Source organism: Cynocephalus volans, chromosome 1, assembly GCF_027409185.1.
Source record: "Cynocephalus volans isolate mCynVol1 chromosome 1, mCynVol1.pri, whole genome shotgun sequence".
Lineage (NCBI taxonomy): Eukaryota > Metazoa > Chordata > Mammalia > Dermoptera > Cynocephalidae > Cynocephalus > Cynocephalus volans.
The window spans coordinates 176,834,555-176,855,884 of record NC_084460.1 but is presented as its reverse complement, the minus strand read 5'-3'; the positions used below and the strand labels follow the sequence as shown (position 1 = coordinate 176,855,884).

General features: G+C 35.6%; 1 protein-coding gene and 1 pseudogene across 9 annotated transcripts in view; one reads left to right on the top strand and one right to left on the bottom strand.

The window, feature by feature from the left end:
• GRIK1 (glutamate ionotropic receptor kainate type subunit 1) overlaps positions 1 to 21,330 on the top strand; it is a 394,762-nt gene that overhangs the window by 44,425 nt on the left and 329,007 nt on the right. The gene's annotated exons all lie outside the window — the stretch shown is intronic.
• Positions 13,731 to 14,574, bottom strand: LOC134377673 (S-formylglutathione hydrolase-like; annotated as a pseudogene).

Sequence of the window (21,330 nt, the reverse complement as noted above, 5' to 3'; positions counted from 1 at the left end):
AGTGCTTGGCATTTTCTTTGGCTTTCTCACAAAAGGGATGATCAAAGAAAATAAAAGAACTATTCTTATTTAAATGGTCTAAAAATGATTGGTTTCATTCTGACAGAACTTATTAATGTATCACACAGCCCATTGAGGCATGAACTTTTGTTAATCTTTTTAATTAGAAAACCATGTTATATTAGAGATATCGTGTGGATCTATTCTCCCAGTATCAGTGAACAGCTTCTTGATACAGATAGGCACTTTACAAACTAGGGAGGCTTATGACAGGAAGAAACAGATCAACTGGTCCCGTTTTTTTTTGACATGATTACATAAATAGGTTGTTTCACTCTAAATTTTTCATGCCAGTATGTATATCAAAGGCATTTTATAGTTTTATGTGTTTATGAGTGTATGTGTCTGTGCGTGTCATTTATATGGCGTCCCTGCCAATTACAGTCTTAGCTATAGATTTCTGGAGAGCCTGATGACTAAGATCAGTTTGGCAAAATCAAGGCTACTTCCTGTTAAAATACTTAACTCTGAAGCATTTCAGAAATATTTCATTCTGTATTTCAATTATGCTAGTATCACACATATGTACTATCATAGTTTAGGGATGAAACACAGCTCTACAGCTGGACTTGCAATTAAACAGACATCACGAAATGTGGGCCTGATTTCTGCTGGTTGGAGTAGTAATTATTGGCTGGCTCCTTGAATTCTCTGAGTATTGATGAAGAGAATGAACAATGAGCTCTAAGCAGAAATTCAGAAACTTGAAATCTCAGCAGAAAGTAAAACTCAAGAGATGGAAAGGCAGTTTATGATTGAAATCCTTTAAGAAAATTTAAAGTGAGTCAAAAATTGATATACTTTACTATTGATATACTTGTATTTTATTGATATACTTTTATATTGATTTTTCGTATTAGGTAGTTTCCTTATGCACTGAAACAGATTGTGATTTTTAAAGGAAAATTCTACCATTTAAGTTTGAAAAATACGTATAATTTATAATCAATCTAGAGCCTACTGTGTGTAGGGCAGTGAGGAAAATCAGAATATTTTGTGAATTTTGTAGTCTAATTAGAGAGATAGAAAATGCATAAAAATATTTATTATATTAAAAATTAAATCAGAAATTAATTCAAAAAAGAAGTATCACATGGTTAATTGTCAAATGAAAGACATTCTGGATTTAAAGTGGATATAATGATTCTAACCCAAAGGTCTAGGAATTTCCTCAGATGACATACTGTTTGTGTTGGTATTTCGAAAAAAAAAAGAAAAAGAAAAAAAAAAACCTAAAAAGAACACAGTTATTTCAAATATATCTCATTAATTTTTGTAATTAAGACATACATGTATTATGGATTTATGCTGAGCTTTTCTCTTCCTTCTTTGGTGATAATCATATTTAAGAGCACTTTAAAATTACGTAAAATACAGGACACCAAAATATAAAGTAAACCAGTCTTTAACTCACTTATTTGCTCTTTGTTGGAACAAACTATTTTAAGCTGCTAAAGAGGAAATAGCACAAGCCATGGAAAATTAGAGAAAAAGGTTTCTAAAATGGCGGGGTGAGGGTGGATTTTTCTTTTTATTTATTTATTTATTTATTTATTTATTTATTTATTATTTATTTTTCTTCTTAATTTTATTTTGTCGATATACAATGTGGTTGATTATTGTGGCCCATTACCGAAACCCCCCTCCCTCCTCCCTCTCCCCCCTCCCACCCAACAATGTCCTTTCTGTTTGCTTGTCGTATCAACTTCAAGGAATTGTAGTTGTTATGTCTTCTTCCCCCACCCCCGGTTTTTGTGTGTGTGTGTGTGTGTGTGTGTGTGTGTGTGTGTGTGTGTGTGTGTGTGTGAACTTATTTATTTATTTTTAGCTCCCACCAATAGGTGAGAACATGTGGTATTTCTCTTTCTGTGCCTGACTTTTTTCACTTAATATAATTCTCTCAAGGTCCATCCATGTTGTTGCAAATGGCAGTATTTCATTCGTTTTTATAGCTGAGTAGTATTCCATTGTGTAGATGTACCACATTTTCCATATCCACTCATCCGATGATGGACATTTGGGCTGGTTCCAACTCTTGGCTATTGTAAAGAGTGCTGCGATGAACATTGGGGAACAGATATACCTTCGACTTGATGATTTCCATTCCTCTGGGTATATTCCCAGCAGTGGGATAGCTGGGTCATATGGCAGAGGATGGGGTGAGGGTGGATTTTTCTTATTTGGTAATAATTTAGATATATGCAACAAAATCTTTGTTGAATAAACAAAAGATTTATAAGGTCCAATGTCATTTGATATCTCACTGTGAAATGTCTACTATAAAGCAGGATATTTACTGGAATAGAAGAAAAAGGAAAAGGAGAAAGAGAGGACAAAAAAAGGAAAAGTTTCAGGAATCAGGAAAATTCTATGGAAAGAATTCTATGGAAAGATGCTTATAATTCTGTATTTATCCTAGTTGGAGTGAGCCATAGTAAGAGTATTCATTCTTGACTTAGAATTAAAGGTTTCCTCTATCCTTTAAGAGAATTTTGGGAATGAGAAAACAAAAAAAACACTAAATATCTCTTCCACCATTTTTAAGTTAAAAAACGGTACAAACTCATTTTTAAGAAAAAAATTTAAAAGGGAAAAATACACTCTCATTGTATCCTAACTTACCTATTTTCATTACCTTGTCCACAAATATTTATTCAGCTTAATCATTATCTAAAATTTATTTCGTATTCTATAGTCAAACATTTCTAAAGTAATTTTTAAAGATTTATTATACTTTTGATTCAAATGAGAAGATTTTAGAGGTCCAGTTTCTTCTTTCTAAAAGCTCCTTGCAAAGAATTCTGTCCTTAAGAAATCAACTTCCTCATAGCTATTTTGAGATGCAAAAACTTTAACAGATTTTGTGCATTTTTGTGAAGACTTCAGGAGAAAGTTACAAAAAATAGAATGGAATAATTTGAGTTGCCATTTATAAAAAGGGAAACCTCTCTATTATGGAAGGTCAGGATAACCACCTGTTCATCAAAGGATATTGGGAAAAAAAGAAAAAAAATTCCAAAAAACCTCTTTTAATCTAAAACACCATCATAGTGGTGACCAGATGGTGGATCTCTTTGGTGAGTACAGATTTCCGGCCTTTCAAACCTGTTTCATTGTGCTTGCAAATGTGTGTAAAAAGACTCCAGGCTGTTCCAATACTGCACATCACTTGTCAATTATTGAATAGTTCTCTTAGTGAATTTTGGAATATTTGTGGCACTGGTTAGCTGTTGAGCCATCATTTCTCAAAAATAGAAAATTAGACCCTAATAAAACTTTAAGTGAGGGATATGAAATGGAGATAAGAAGGGAAGTCTCCTCATTGATGTGTCCCCCTGATCCTCTGAAGCTGTTGGGGGAAGGAGGCCCCTCACTTTTAGCATTCCAAGAGTTGGTTTTTACCATAGTTTACTTGATACTCCTAGTTGCCAACCCAATATTTGTCTTCCCCTTCTTCCTGCAAAGGGAACCCTGATTTTGTTTAGGAAATCACTATCCCTAGCCCTAGAGAGAAACTATTTTTCCCATTCTTCCTTGGATTGACCACATTGTAGAGTTCTGGACAATAAGATATAAGCAAACATTCACTAGCGATTTCTTCTGCATCCCCCTTCTGCCATGAACATGGATGTGATGTCTGGAACTGCTGCAGCTATCTTGTGGTATGTGAGGTAACAAGAAAAATGTCAACACACTAAGAAAGTGTGAGAGGATTGATGTCAAGAATTTGGGTCAAGGCAGGCATTATTGAGCAATTGAACCCATACAAGCAACCCGTTATCTCTGACTTTCTTGTTATGTGAGAAAAATTACCCCAAATGTATTTAAGTTATGTGTTGGTTATGTATTTTGTTTTCAGTATCATGGCACAGTTCTAACTAATACCCCTGGCATCATAGAAAGAGCTGCGCTAATGTGATTGTTTAATTTCTTGATCTACCAATGTCTAAAGTCCCCAAGTGACTACTTAATAGTGAAGACTTGGATGAATCCCTCTGGGAAGCTCAGTGTCTGTTCTAGATAACTCAAAATGAAGTAGTATATAGGAGTCATAGTTATGTAAATTGACCTAAATTATTGAGTCAGAACTTAAAAATGCCCAAATTAGAAGTAAAGTAGAAGAAGTAAATTAGTTTACTTATTTCCTGGGAAGTAAATTGAAAAATGCTGAAGATTTTTGGAAGCAATAAAATGTGTAGTGAAAGCAATGGCCCCATGGTCTGAACATACATACTGCTCTGGCTCTCTCAGTGTCATGAAAGAGTTAACGTAACGTTCAAAGTTGTTCAATTTAGAATCAAAGTAGATTTGGCTATTTAGCCAGAAAATCTTGTTCAATATTCATAAAACCACCATGCAATTAGCATAACCTCACATGCTTATGGTGAAAAAGTAAAGGAGGAGAAAGACTAAATGAATTTTAATGAGTTCTGCCTTAATCATCCCCCCGTAATAAATCTAATAAAGTATGTCTCTTACTTTTATTTGATGTTTTTTCTTCCCCTAATTAACTGCTCTAGCTGTACCTATGTATGGATACACATACTTAACTCTGAAATAGGCCTTGTTATTATTTTCTCATAACTCGCATTTCTTTCTTTTTGTTTACCGGTATACATGTACAACAGAGATTTATGTTGATGAGTACACTTCTGTATTTCACTATCAACTTTGTCTAGAGTTCTGTTAACCTGGTGATGAGAGAGGCTGTGACAAATCAGGCAAAAGGGCTGAAAGAATCTATTGTAAGTAAGAAAAAGGAAGCCAAAAAAAGCAGGTACTTTAGGTCTCTTGAACTTACCCTCAAAGTTATTGTACACACACACACAAAGACATATTTTTAGTACAAGTTGTAGTTCCCCACAATGTCTTGTAGATAGTAAGCATTTTATAGAAAACAATTACCTGCCCCACTCCCCCATCTTTCAATCACTATGTTGAAAGCCTTCTCTTCCTGATTGAAGGGTGCAGATTAGTCTTCTGCTGTCAGCATAGTCAATAAAACACACTGGGGTGTAAGCCCAGTTATACGTCCTCAGAACCATTCCAGCATTGGAAGCCATAACAAGTTCAAGGACACATGACAAAGTCAACCTGAGAAAGAGGTGAAAGGGGTAAGAAAAAAGAGAGCATAGGACCGAGCCCGTGGCTCACTCGGTAGAGTGCGGCACTTGGGTGCGTGGCGACCGCCACGGGTTTGGATCCTATATAGGACTGGCCGGTGCACTCACTGGCTGAGTGCCAGTCACGAAAAAAGACAAAAAAAAAAAAAAAAAAAAAGAGAGAGAGAGAGCATAAACTTTATATTTATTTTCTATGACTAAAAGCAAAATGCATTTATATTTATTATGACCCGTTGGAACTTACAAGCATTTCCCATTTGAACTCGTTTAGTTCAGCTAATCCTATGTTGTAATTAAAGTTTAAAAAAAAAAAAAATAGTGTCCAGCATGCATTTGACTCATGTCATTTGGGAGGAAACAGCATTGTTTATTAAGCATTTTGTAGGTCAGTCTGGAACAGGACCATAACACATCCTAAATCTATAGGAAGAATGTTTCATAAAACGAATGAATTAACATCAAATAGGCCATGAGGGATTCATACACTGATCTTCTACTGATGTTTGCTCTGAATTAGTTAAGACTGCTAGACTAACAATGGTTCTAATGGGAAAAATAAAGAAGACCAAATAGTGGAGAGGCAGCAATTTAAAGGTTTAATTCAGGTTTTCCTGTTTATGTCAGTTATAAATTTAGGTAATTGGTGGTATTCAAACCTAGGACAGCTTTGAATACTCTTGATGGGTTACGACAGTTTATTCACCTAAGTTTTATTGTTTAACATGACCTAGCCCAGTGGTCCTCCCCATCAGAGAGAGGTTGCTGACAGTGATAGGGCATTTACAGCAGGTTCATGTATTCACTGAGGTCAAGGTAGAAATTTTGGAAATATCCTACCTTTTCATAAATACTTTCTTTTAAGCAAGTTTTCTAAGACAAAGTATTTATTCACTAAAATTCTAAGTAAAAAATAGGTGTTGCATTTAATCAAGGGCTAAAGTCTATCTGCCTAAACCCCACCCTGTGTTCTATGTCACAAGATTTTTCACAGATCACTAGAAAGAGATTTATTTTTCTTACATAAGAAAAAATAATCCCATCCATCTGAGTCCCACCCTAGAGTAACTACAACTTGGTCAGAGTTGTGGTATGGGAAGATCACTTGTAATATGCCTGTGTGTAGCTGGAATCCATCTAAAAATGGTTTAGAACAAGACACTGAAGTCTCTGTTTAAACCACACAATGCCCATTGCTCTGGCATGGAGTTCTGACGTACATGTCAGGATAGATCGATAAATGCAAATCCATGGTCAAAATGAAGCTCATTCTCACTCACTCAGTGTGGCAGAATATGGAGACTTTTCCAGTAATGTAACTGATATTGGAATTCTTCAGCCAGGATAACCATTTTTTATGGATCATAAAATCCATATATGAGTTAGGAGAAATATAGTCACTAAGCGAATCAAGGTCTTTCTGTGTTTGGGGGCTCTTTCTGGATGGCTCCATGGGTGAGACATGAGTGTTTAATTAAGATTTTCTTCCAGCAAGATGTAATCATAACCTTGTGCACAAAGCAAAGGGTAGTGCTTAAAATGAACTGTTGTAGTGTCAGTCATAATCAGCCAAGTCACTTGATCTCTAAATCTCAGTTCTTTCATCTTCATCTTTAACGTGGGGATAATGAGTACTTTATGTAAAGCATGTAGCACAATAGCTGACACTCTGTACAGCATGTTTCCAGTTATTACTGGTCATGAAACATGGCTCAGAAGCCCCTAATGATTGGCTCAGGAGTCTGTAAACTTTATCGGTTAGGTTAAAAAAATTGGCCATCACTCTCATGTTTTCTTGTCATCAGATGATAGACTGAGAGAGGAATATGGCCATCAAATAAATCTCTCCTTGACTGTCAGTAATTTCCCTCCTGTTTCCCTGAGCTCATAATAACATTCTAGGAGTGGAGGACATTACAATTAATTTCTCATATGGAAAAATATGTATATATATATATACATAAGCCCACGCTGCCCTGCCTGTCTACCATGCTCAGAGAAATGCTAAGTGATATAAGTTGACCCTGGTTAATCCAAAGACATTTTATGACAGAATAGTAAAGTGAGATTTGTTTTAAAAGTCATTCTGAAAAGAAAGGGTTTATAATGGTCAAACCCATATGTTTAGAAAATGGCATCATGTATTGGAATGTGGATTTGTGGACCACGCATATTGAAAAATTCATTCATCTGTCCATTATTCCAACTTTCATTATATAATCTGTTATGTTCATAGCAGTGATATGAATAGATAATAGAAACATATTACAAAAAAAATTCATGTTAAATAGTAGACAATGTGCTTCTCTGTCTAAAATGGAGCAGCATATGAAAGTTAATAGGATTTTTTGTCTATCTCATTTTTTATCAATAGATTATATAAAGCATCCTCCCTTTTTAGGGAAAGTCAGTGATGAAAAGAACTTCAGTATTTCAGGCCTGAGGGAAACCTGTTGAGGTCTGTAGAGGCTTTTTTGATTGGCTTTGGTTTAGGTATTTTCTTTCTAATTATTCTGTGGTTTCCGAGTATTCACTGCAGAATACAGCTATCCTAAGCTGAGAGTCTTCAAAATGTGTGTTCCAATTTTCTTGCAAAGAGATAAAAAAAAGGGGGGGTGGGGGGGGCTTTGAGAAAAATCACACAAATAATTTAAAAACTTCTTAGTTATCGTGAACCAAACTTTCTAGTTGCATTGAGAATCTCACAAGATTATTCCCTGATTTCTTTATAACCTGATGTTGGTAATGCTAATACTTTCCTGAGTGTTCTGGGTGTGTCTAAACAATATCCTGATAAAGGAGCTTTCATACTGCATTATTATTTTTTTCATTTGGAAGGAAGATGTGCACCGCATGCCTCTGTGGTAAATCTGGGACCTCAGAAGCCAGTATTAATAAGTCTCTGCTTGTTACTGGTGACTTTCTTTCCTGAAACAACCATTAGTTACTGTGTTGCTGAGTAGCTAATGAAGTAGAACCATTGTGAATTTATATACTTGAGAATTCTTTACTTGCTAAAGGTCGAATGTGAAGCCATTATTTTTATTTGACTCACCAGCCTTTATCTCACTTATTAAGGGTTCTTATACTGTTTCATAAAACCTTAAGAGTTTATGAGGTAAATTTAAATGGTTGTTGAAAGTTAAATAACTGGAAACATTTCTACGGTATACAAATACATTTTTCTCCCCTCCTCGATATTTGAAAACCACTAAATGGATTGAATTTTCAGCCTCAAATATATTGAATATTGCTTTTATGTGAGCATGACATTGTTGAAATAGTATTGAATTTGTTCTTTAGATTATTTGCAAGAGACAAGCCATGATTCCATGAACCCAGCAGTATGGTAGAGCCAAAAGGAGATAATGACTGAGGATAAAGCTGGACCTCTGCCTTTAAGAACCTCAAGAGTTTGTTGGAAAGAAAAAGTAATTAGACATCAAGAAAGTACAGTAATCTGTGCCATTGATTATTATTATAAAAATAGATAAGAAAAAGAGAGTTCTGAATAGATTGCAGTAGAATACTTCATGAAGGAGGCCAAACTTTAGTTAAGACTTGAAAGATAAAAAAGAATTTCATGGGTGGAGAAATGGAAAGAAACTTTCCAGATTTTTTCATTTACTCATGCACCTTTACCTAGCACCTATTTTCCTAGGTCAGGGAATATGCATGTAATATAATTCTCTGTGCCCAAGAAGCCTTGTTTTTGTTTTGCAAACATGACAAGCACTTTATTTTTATAAGTTATTTACACTTGTTCTTCCACCTCTTATCACTGCATAACAAACAATCCCACAATTTAGTGGCTTAAAACAAACCATGGCCTTGCATTCCTTCTCTTGATTCTGCAGGTTTACTGGGCTCAGCTAGGTGGTTCTTCTCTTTCTGGTGGTATTGGTTGGGACTGTAGTTGTCCCGCAGCTCAAATAGGCTAGGCTGGCAGTTGGTACTTGCTATCAATCAGACTCACCTAAGGCTGTCAAGCAGAATGCCTTAGATCTCCTGATTGTGGCCACTCCGTGTGGCTTAGACTTCTTATAGCATAAGAATTGGGTTCCAAGGGGGAGGTTGTTTCAAGCACATGAGAGAGGAAGCTGCATATCTCCTATTGCACAGTCTCAGAAGTTGCATAGGTCATCTACCATGTTCTATTGGTCAAAACAAATCACAGGGGAAGCTAAGCTTTAAAGGAAAGAGTGGCAAATAATTTGTGGTCATCTTTAATTCATCACACCACCTAAAGTGCTTTGTAGCTGATTCTTTACATAGCTGACCCATTCATTTTATCAATCCCATCTCTTTTAACTTACTTACTTACTTTTTTTTTTTTTTTTTTTTGGTGGCTAGTGGTTAGTGTAGGGATCCAAACCCTTGACCTTGGCATTATAAGTCTGTGCTCTTTCCAACTGAGCTAACAGGCTAGCCCCTGCCATCTCTTTTAAAAACCTTAACTCTCCACTCTATATAGTTAGTCATCCTCTCCCCACCAACACCAAACTTACTCTTTTTATTTTGCTCATTCCTAATAACACAGTTTAATATGTTATTGTGTTTGTTCTTACTTAACTCTTCTTAAGTTATGCATAGTGGGAATTTTGTATCATCAATCACTCTAGCTTTAGAGTTAAGAATAACACTTGGCACACAGTAGGCACTTGGTAAATATTTGTTTGATGAATATATTGAGAGATACACATAAGAACAACACAAACCCTTATATATCTTGAATAAAACATTAAGGTTCATTCCAGTTTGCAAAATATGATTGTGAATACTAATTATACATCCTTGTCATGTTCTCTGGATAAAAGTGAAAAGTAAATTGACTCAGATCAGGCAATAGAACAAGCTTTTCTAGAGGAAGTGGCATGTCACCTGGGCCTTGGAAGCTTGTGCAAGATTTTGATGGTCAGAGGACATTTCAGATGTGTCAATAACTTAAGAAAGGGGAGAAGAACTATAAAAGACTGATTCATGTGGTAGATAGACACATTGCCTACGAATTAATTTATGAAAAGAGCTTATTTATGAGTGGGATGATAGAGATACCTCATTCCTTTGGAGTCTTCCCCACAATGGGCTTCTTTTCTCAGGAGCCAAACCATAAATTAGAGTGTCACTGTGAGAGCACAGAATTGGGAGAAAGACATCATGAGAAATTCTTCCCCACCAGCCCTCTTTTCTTTTAACATCCTTCTCAATCATGAAATATTTCTATCACTAGAGCATTTCCTGTATGACAGAGGGGAAAGGGAATGAATACAGAAGCAAATAGACAATAAAAAGTTTTATGTTAGTGAATTTGGGAAATACATTAAAGCTAGGCCAGATTTTTCTAAAAGCCAAAAAAAGGCACTTAGGAATAATGTGGTAGTTTTCAGAAAGCCATGGAATTAATTGAGTGGAAGATGGGAATAAAACCAAGAAACTGAAACCCATGCCAACTGTATGTGGCAGTCAACCTACCCTCTTGAGTATATTTTACAAAATATCTTCCAAGGATTTATCATCCATAAAATAATTTTGATGTTTTCCAAACAGCAAAACCACCTAAATGTCCCATTTCTTCCTAAACTAACAACAGATGCTCCTTTTTTATTTAATTATTTATTGTTACTATTCGTTGTTTGTTTAATTTGTCTTTATTCTTATCTCTAAAGGCTGTCCCCTGAACACCTTTATCCTAACCATCTGTTCACCTTTCTATTCTATGAATCCCATGGTGCCAAGGACTGTGTTTTATTAGTTTTCAAATTCCTGACTCCTGGCCTATGTATGCAGGTTATAGTGGGAGCTCAGAAAATAAATGAAAAAAGCAAATGAATGGACAGTAGTTGGAAGAAAGTGAAAAATGAGCCACCCATAAAAGAGTGTTGTTTTGGGTTTTTTGTTTTGTTTCATTTTGTTTTCTGAATTAAAAATTACATGCTATTTTGAATACCACATTGGAAAATACTTGGCTACCAAAGATAGTTAATATATATACTCTTCTATATCAAGGGATGATTGTAATACATGTAAGAGGATTGAGTTCCCACTCTAGCCAAAGGAGCCATGGTGTAGTACAAAAAGAAAGGAACCGAAAATCAGAGAATCTTGATTTATATTTCTATATCACATTCTGTTAAGCAGATAACCTTCTACTTGTGCCTTAATTGTTCTGGACATTGATTTCCTAATCTTTAAAATGAGGGTCATATAAAAGTTAAACAAGATTTTTGTATGTAAACATTTCCAACAAAGTTCCTGACACATGTGCTAGATGAATCTAATCTTGGCATGAGATAAGACACTCATCTTCTGTGTGGTCCAGAGCAAGCCACTCAACCTCTCTGATCCTTAATTCTTCCTTTGAAAAGTTAGTATCTCCAAACTCTGGAGCCCACTTTCTTTTATCAAGTCTACTTTTTGGTCGAATCCCTATGAAAACAAAATACCATTTTTTAATCCAGTTAAGTTAATCCTCAATGAGCATGATAAAGTATATACCCAGAAGAAAGGTGTCTAGCACACAGACAAAGCAAACAAATTGGACATTAAATATATGACAAATAAGGCAAAGCAACCATAAGAGAAAGAATACCAGAAAAAAGTACATGTGATTGAGAGTACTTTAAATCATTTTACTTCATTTCCATTCAGCAAACATTTATTAATCACTTACAGTGTACTGGGATCTATGCTGGATTATAACTACAAACCAGAATTAGACTTTAACACAAAAATTCAGTCTTGAGATTGTTGCTCCCTGGGTGCTTCTCAAAACAAATCACATTGGTATTGTTCAGTATCCTCAGCTTGGGGCACTACCAGCCCCAAAGGCCTTGGCCTTATGGCCTAACTTCCCTGGACTTTCATCCGCTCACTTATAAGATGGTCTCTTCCAGCTTAGGTGCTTTAATAGTTACAGTGGAGGACATTACTGTTGTGTCACAAGCTGATGCTTGGGTCTGAGCCCATCCCCTGCTCCTGAATCTACTCTAAACACATTTCTGAGCCCAAAGAGCCTGCAGCATTGTCCTGATTGCCACAAATCAGCATTAAATTAGGCATTTATCATATTTGAAAAGACCCACCATCTGCAGATCTCCACCATTGTGCAAAGTTGTCATGAACAATATGCTACTCTGCAATCTGCACATTTAACAACAAATGGGAAAATTCAACAGCACCCAGAAATAAACTTCAGCTTTAGAATTGCATTTCTTAGATGTAGTTAGTGCTTGGCTAGTCCCCAGAACATCACCTTCCACTTATGAGAATGTACAGCAAAGCAAATTCAAACCAAAAAAAATCCCATCTTTTAACTTTCTTTGTGAACAGGAAGGAAGACAGAGGATAAAGGTAATAAGATTCTCTGATCATAGGAAATTGGAATTTACTATCTTGCGAGACCATTATTCTTAATGCACATCTGAAGTTGGCTACATTTCCTTGGCAGAGAAATAAAATCATTCCAATACAAAGTGAAATAAAATGACTTGGTAAAAATTTTTCTAATAATGTTGTGTGTAGGCAGGGGTTGGTTTGCTGATAAATAAAAGGTAAAAATTCCCTTCTTGTCAATGCTTAAGGGATATAAATCATACACTGAATAATGTTGAATTTAATTATTTTGTGTTTAACATTTCAATATTTGATTACATTAGAGGTGAATTAGTACTATATTTAAAATACAGTAAATCATGAATAACTTTGTTTCCAAATTGGGGTTGTTATAAAAATTGTATTTTAATAATCTGTAGCCCTACTGTAATATGAAGGACCCTAAGGACTTCAAGAAATGATTATTGTGACAACTGCACATGTAAACTCTTTTCACCACAACATATTAAGAGATTAAATGTTAATAGGCCTTCTAGATGCTTGCTTGAGGTTTCTTCATCTCCTGTTTGATATCAAGTATTTGTTAAAAAAAAAAAAATATTCAAACACTGAAGGCTGTGTGAAGGGGTTGTAGTACCTTTCATCTCAGGGAAATAAGCAGAAGACAGTTGCAAAATTGCTTGGCCTTATGATCCTGTTTCTTTTTAATAAACTAACTCTTTAGTGAGCTACTGTTTTTCCTAAAATGTCTTTAGTTGGAAGATTGGGACCACTAATTATTCTACTAGTTTTAACTTTAGGGAAAAAAAACAGCAACAGCAGAGAAACCATGAATCTACACTACAGCAGTTTTTAAGAAGATGAATCAAACTCTGGAGCCAACTCTAAATACACCTAATTAAAACAAAAAAATGGGAAGAAAATACCATCTCTTAAAGTTGGCAGATATACTTAGGTACAGCCAAGCAAATACTCAGCTATCTGGTAGTTTTCCATGACATATCTTGTATATCTAAACATTGTGGTGGCTGGTGTAATCCAAATGCCTTCTTTTTTTTTTTTTTTTAGGTTTTATATATTTATTCAGAAGGTTATTCAACAACAGAATAAAGCCCTTTCAATATTATGAAATCCAATGTTTTGAACTCTTTTTTTCCTCAGCAATTCTGTTTATTACAACTTTTTAAATCCTGAAGAGATTCTTTTATCTGAAGTTTTTCATGCATTCAAGTATTTTGCATGATGTCTGATGTGATCAGCAATAAACATTGAAGTGAAGTAGTAGCTATGATCATAACCCTCTCGTAATCTAAAAATGATGTGGATTTTCTTTTCTGTACAAGCAGCTATGAAGTTATCAGGGAGTAACTGTCCATCTGAAAGAAACTGGTCATCTTTTCCTTGATAAATCAGTATATCTAGTTGAGAACCTGGGTAGGACTTCACAAGATGGGTGGCATCATAAGCCTTCCATTTACTTTGATCTGTTCCCAAATATCCACTAAAGCTTTTTTGCTCCAAGGACAAAGCACTGGGTTGCAAATTTGAGTGAATGCTGACACACATTTGTATTTTCCAGGATTTTTCAAAGCACAAATCAGAGTTCCATGGCCTCCCATGGAATAGCAAAAAATAGACATCCTTTGAGGGTCCACTGGAAAATTGACATTTATGAGTTGGGGAAGTTTATGTGACAGTACGTTCTGTAGTTAGTTTTCCAAGGTTCTTCAGTGGCATCCACATAAAAACCAGCACTGGTGCCAAAGTCCCTGCTCTCATCTTCTCATTTAATATTGCAGCCATGAGGGCTGGTATCTGGAGCAATGACAACAAGGCCATGTTCTGAGGCAGCTTGATGATAACCAGATTTTGATATGAAATTTTGTGCTGTGCAAGTTAAACCAGACAGCCAATGTATGGCAGGGCACTTTCCAGTTTCCACCTTTGGTGGTAAGTAGGTAGCAAATTTCATTTTGCAGTTTAGTTCCACACTGTCATGTTCAAAAACTTTCTGCCATCCCCCAGAGCACTTGTTGCTGGAAACCTGTTTCAATGCCATTCTTTTCCTGTCTAGTTGCTACTTGGCTTTTTGTCTGTACCAAAGAGCAGATGATCCTCTGGCAGTGGATGCAACCCAGAGCAGAAGCGGACGGAAGCGCAAATGCCGTCTTAATAGCTTGTGCTAACTCTTTCTCTTGGGTAAAGCTCTCTCTTTAACACTTCTTTTAGATACCATAGTTTTAGCTATTTCTCTGTGTTGGTGACTATATATCTGTAGATGTTATACCTGACTCAACAATGAACTCCAGAGCAACTCAAACTGCATTTTGAGGACTTCTAAACAGGATACCTCAACTGTTTCAAACCCAACATGTCCACAGCTGAGGCTTCTGTCTTCTCAATGTGTGTTTCTTCTATGCTGCTTAATTCTGTTGATGGCATTAACAATCTTAGACTCTCCTGTCTCAGATCAGGAAGGCCAGTGTCATCCTCACCTCTACTCTTTTCTGTTCTTTTTTCAACCATTTAATGCTATCCTAGTTAGTTTGGGCTGCTGTAACAAAATACCATAAAATGAGTGGCTTATAAACAGCAGAAGCTTATTTCTTATAGAACGGGAGGCTAGGAAGTCCAAGACCAAGGTACCCTCAGATTCAATGTCTGGTAAGGGCCTACTTCAAGGTTCGTGGATAGCTGTCCTCTTGCTGTGTCCTTACATGGCAGAAGGGGCAAGAGAGCTCTCTGGAGTCTCTTTTACAATGGCACTAATCTTATTCATAAGGGCGCCACCCTTATGACCTAATCACCTCCCAGAGGCTCTACCTCTTAATACCATCACATTGGGGGTTAAGATTTCAACATATGAACATCTGAACTAGAGGGCAGGATGCAGGCATTTAGCCTATAGCAGTGGCTGAATCCCCTTGCTTCACCTTTGAAGTCTCTTAACTCCACTCTCTTCTCTGACTTCTCCTTTCATCCCTATTTCAGATGAGGTGTTCCTCCTGAATGTTTCTATGATACTCTAGCTCACTTCCATCATAGCCCATCCACACTGTGCTATAACCTCCTTTACCTTCCTGTCACCATCTCCTAGTAAGCAAGAGGTGCTCAATACATGCTGGTTGAGTGAACCTTCCCAGTTCACTTCCATATTAGCTCTTGCTGAGATGATAGATGGTCTCTCGTGCCTGCTGTCCCTTACCCACAATCCAAGAAAACAAAGTCATTTAATCACTAGTTAGACCATTTTCTCCATTCTCCTACCAAAGCCATTCTCTAAATTGTATTTTCCAACCTCTCTGCTTTCACTCATTCCAAGGAGAAATGCCCTTACTTCCACATATCCCCTCAGAACTGCTATCTATGCTTAAAGACCTTATTCAAATGTTTTCTCCAAAAAGCCTTCCCAGAGTGCATCCTAGAAAGAATTAATCTCCCTATATCCCACTTATATTTAAAAGCATTCTTTCCCACTTTTTAAATTATATTTTTAGTAAGTCTTATATTCAAGTTATTTTTCCAGGCTTGATTTTCTTACTTGATTGGGGAAATTACAGAGGGTGACTTTCTTATCTCTGTGTCTCCCATATATGTACTAGGTACAAAGTGCTGTGTGTTCAATTAAACTCCTTTTAAGCTTGATATAATGATTCTCAACTAACTCAAACATAGCCATAAAATAACAAGCATTTAGTTGAATTGTATCTTCTTTATTCAAATAATTATGTTAAAAACAAAATCTTGACATAAAAAAACAATACTGACAGCATAAAATAATAATAGAAGATATACTTGCCACCAATTATTTCCAATATAATTCATTGTGAAGTTATGAAAATATCTAATTCACAAGATGCAATATAGCATGAAATATTTCATGATGTGGATGCCATTTAGTCTTAATAATAATCCAGTTCTTAGTGAGTTATATATTTCATCCTATAAATTTAGTTAAGGAATTACTTGATACTCCAGCTTTCTTTTTGTGAACAATAGTAATATAATCTTCTCTTTTTATCTAAGATTTTGAAAATTAATGAGAAGTGCTTTGAAACATTTCCTCATTAATCCTCAAAAGACCCCTCTGTAATAGATTTGTAGAAGTGATTAATTAAGGATTAAAAGTCCTTCACAAAAAAGACCGCATCTCTGCACTATCCTTTTGCTAGCTTCAATGAAATTTTTAAATTATAAAATATAAAGGATACAAAATATTAATATTAAATTATAATATATAAAGGACATAAAAATATATTTAAAATATATATATATATATATATATATATATATAATTGTTTTTACTGTAGGCTCCAGAGGAGAAAGACAATACTGCTTTTATTGTAAAAGCATAAATAAATATTGATCTTTGTCATGGCATATGGAGATATGGATTTCTAAAAGACAAAACTTAGTAAGATTATAGCAAATTTTTATTCTAAATATAGTTGAAAGTATGCCTTTTACCATGTATGTTTTGAGAAAGTCTCATTTAATGTTAAAACTTTATTTTTGGAGCCTGTTTTATTTTCATTCCTTTGAGCTAACTCTTCTTAATTTACAAGTTATAAAATAGATTGTGATTTATCACATACAGCATATTCTTGGTTCAGTGATTCTTCTAAGAAGCATAGTTAATGAACCATAATTATTTTCCAAAAGCTAAAGGAATTATCAAACTTTATTCAATTCATGTATATGGTAAAGGTGAGAAATTTTCCAAAAGGTTCTATATTCTTTAAAAAACCAAAGCATGCTTATATGAGTTTCTAACTTTGATTCCAAAATAAACTCCCAAGAACATATTAGATGAAACTACAGAAAAGCACAACTATGTGATTTAACAACACTGGGAAAACATTGGTATAATCCCACCAGATAACCCTTCTCTGGGCAATGCAAGCATTGTGAGATGTGAATACCAGCCAAGGGTATAGAAAAAGTGGCATAAAAAGCATGCATGCTGAATATAATTTGAGAAAGAGAATAAAGTGTTGAAAAATGCACACTGGTAGGGGGTAGATTCTGATATTGTCGAAGCATCTGTGAAATCAAGATAATTATACCATTCAAAACTTAGGACAATGAGACACAAATATATTGCTATACTTTCTTGGGAAATAATATATTTGATGTAAGGAAAAAGCAAAAGGAAAGAGAGATTATTGCCTGTTATTGATTACTCAGTGCATGCCAGATACCAAGCTAAGCTCTTTCAATAAGCTAGTGTTATGAAATGGCACAATGGTCCTATGAGATAGGTTTTATTAACAATAATTTTATATTAAAAAAGCTAAGTCCAAGTGTCTGTCCAAAGCATATGTGCCTAGTAGTTAACAATGAAATATACATACATGTATATATATATATATATATATGTATATATGTATATATGAATATGAAGATATATATGCATGTATACATATGGAGATACTTCAAAGGTCATGCATGAATTTATATTATCTTTTAATTCTATTTTCCTTTTGAAGTACCCTTGAGAGTATGTGTGTGTGTGTCCCCTTTGAGACTGTGTAATGTTAAAAAAAAAAAAAAAACAATCTCCAAAAGTGACCCTGTGCCTTTCCAATAGGGGCTATCAAAAATCCTCATGAGGAGGGCCATTATGAATCACAGCAAGGAAACTCAATATGAGGAGCTATAACCACTGTTTTCAAGAGCCAGAGTATGATTTTTTGAGTCAGCTTTGTTAGAAAACCCCATGGATATTTCTGAGATTTGGTTTTTATGTCTGCAAAATGGACATCTTAATTCCTGCCTCAAAAGGTTGTAAGCAGATTAAACTAAGATAAAATATGAAGGACCCAGTATGGTATTTAGGTCATGATGGGCTCTAAATAAATAAGTTCTTAAAAAAGGAGAAAAAGAAAAAAAGAACAAGAGGACAAGGAAGAGAAGCGGCTGAGAGTCATTGTTTCCAGAAACTACCCTGAATGGAAGTACCTAAGGAGATCTAATGTACATCATTATGGTTGCTGCAGCCCATAGGGGATGCCCTGGCAGCCAAGTGTGAAAGATATCTGCTTCCTACCAACAGGGGTGACCACTAATACAAAAATGGTGCCACTGAGAGCAGCAGGAAGAAATACAAACTAAAACCACTTGGTGCAAAATCCAGCTCTCCCTTCTATCCTAAGACAAGACTCTTTTGACATTTAGGAAATGTGTAGTGATTATTGATTCCAATGCATCACTGAATGAGGAAAGAGAGTAATAATTTCTATCAGGAAACCTGGTATAAATGATGGCCCAGAGTCTCGACGTGTTTCCTGGAGCCAATTACACAGGCATTAAACAAACAGTAGTCTGGTCCTGCGATGTCCAGGGAAAACACGCCATAATTAGAAAGGAGTATTGATGAAATTCTGCTGAAGTAAAAATTAATCTAGTCTTTGCAAGCTTAATTATTTTGATGGAAATGAGAAGAATAAACTGACAAAATAAATGATGTTTATATACAAACACAACACACATACACTTTTCTTTTAAAAAGTGGAACTATTATACATGAGTTCTGATAGGAAAAATACCAAAATCGATACCATCACTGTTCTTAATAAACAGTAGTTTCGGAAATCTTACCTGAAACTGAAAGAGCAGGCTTTTAAAGTGAAATCGTAAATCAAAGTTGTGGTTTATGAAGTGTGGAATCCAGATGACTCATGGGTAATCATCACCAAATTCTCTCCATTTTTATCTTTCTTGCGTCTTCCCCACTCAACCTCATACCACTTTCTACCGCCCCAGTTCTGGGTCTTATCCCCACACAGAGAACTATTGCATTTACCTCCCAATCAGTTGTCTATTCTCCACTCTTTCCCACCCAATCCATGCTGTACACTCTCATAAAGCACAGCTTTCAATATACCATTCCTCTGGTCAGTCAGAAACTTTCCATTTTTTTACAGGATAAAGTCTAAACTTCTTATTCTGATATTCAAGGCTCTTTAAAATTGGACCCAACATTTCTCATAGGCAATAATGAACTAGATTAATATTTTCCAATGTGTACTCTGAGAAACTTTGTCCTGCTAGATGTTTCATAATGAAAAAAAAAAGTCCTTGTGATCACTCAAGTTAGAAAATGATAAATAATATGATAAAATAACTAACGTTTGTTAGGGATTTTCTTTGCACCAGGAACCAAGACCCACATTATATTATTTAATCCTCACAACTGCATGTGGTTGATTTATAGACAACAACAACAACAACAATGAAGGTTTTGGAAAGGTAAAGAATATGCACAAGTGGACATCCCTGATAAGTGTCAGAGCAAAGATTTGAATGCTGGTCTGTCAGACACTGGAAGCTGAGCTCTTAAATGCACGGATGCTCTTTTATTTTCCTTTGGTGGGGCCATGGGAGATTTCAGGGTAATAAAATTCCTGAGAAGTCCTGATGTGCAAAACCGTATGGAGCTTTGTTTAAACTAGTCAACTTACTTCACTATAGGAAACACATTTCATGAAATGCCTTTAACATCTCCACAAAACTAGGTTTCCAAATACTTCTTTCTAGGAAACACTGAACTGTGGGATATCTAAGGCCCTTTCAAACTCAAACATTCTATCCTTCATTTTACAGGTTTCCTTTACAATTTCTGCCCACTGACTTTCAGTTCATTTAAATAGTTTAAAGTCCCTAAACATGCTTTAGATCTAACCTCATTCCTTGTCCTTAGAATGTCCTTCGCTTTTCACTGGTGTTAATCTTATTGGTACCTTCCTTACCCTTTAAACCCCATCCCTTCTCTGAAGCCTTTTTCCGACTGTATTGGGTTTATTCTTCCTCAGTTTTTCTGTGGCACTGAGCTGAGGGATCTTGAGTTCCACCCATGCACAAAAAAGATGCCGTTTAATTGGCATGTTAAGAAGTGAGGTAATGCATGTGTTAATTAGCTTTATTTAACCATTCTCCAATGTATACATATCTCAAAACATCATGTTGTATACCATGAATATATTCATATTTTGTCAATTAAAAAAAATTGGCCTTTGCTAGTAGTTACTTTCCCTTATTTCTTGCTGTGTGCAGATCTTAGGTAAAAACAAGAACCATAATTCTGAATTCTGAGTCCAGGGTCCTTTTCATTGTTGTTGTTGTTGTGTTTTCTTTTGTTGTTTTGTTGCAACAGCACACATTGCCTCGGACCATCAGTTGTGTCTCCATATGTGTGTCTCTTTCCTGATCTCTTCTGAAATTTCCTTCATGACAGAGACAAGACTTTTTTCCGTTCCTGAGCCACTTCTAAAGTGAAAATTTCAGTTCAAAATTCAGTTGGAATCTGGCTCTACCACTTATGATCCATAAATAAATAACTTATTAAACTAGTTATTTAGTCTCTCTTGGACTCAGTTTCATCACCTGTGAAGTACGTGGAGATAATACTACCTAATTCATTAGATTTGTATAAAAATAAAATGAGTTAATGTAGATAAAGGGGGCTTAGTAGAGTGCTTCACAATTTGAAGTGCTCTATAAACGTTGGATTTATTATTATTGTTGCTATTGTAAATTTGTCAAACACCATGTTCCTGGCATTTTACTAGACCATGAAACCAGTGACTATGCCTCAGTCCCTACTCTCAGCTGTGTCTGGTGAGGTCTAGCTATGGCAGAAAAAGAACACAAGCCAGGTGGACAAGTGACCCACTCTTTCCTAGGAGAACAGGAGAGAGATCACAGGATGGCTGTGATCCTGCCAAGCCTTCAGAACAGACTGGAACTACAAGGGAATTGCAAGCAGAGGAGAAGCATTTGCAAAGCACCAGGATCTGTGACATGGCCTGGGGTACTT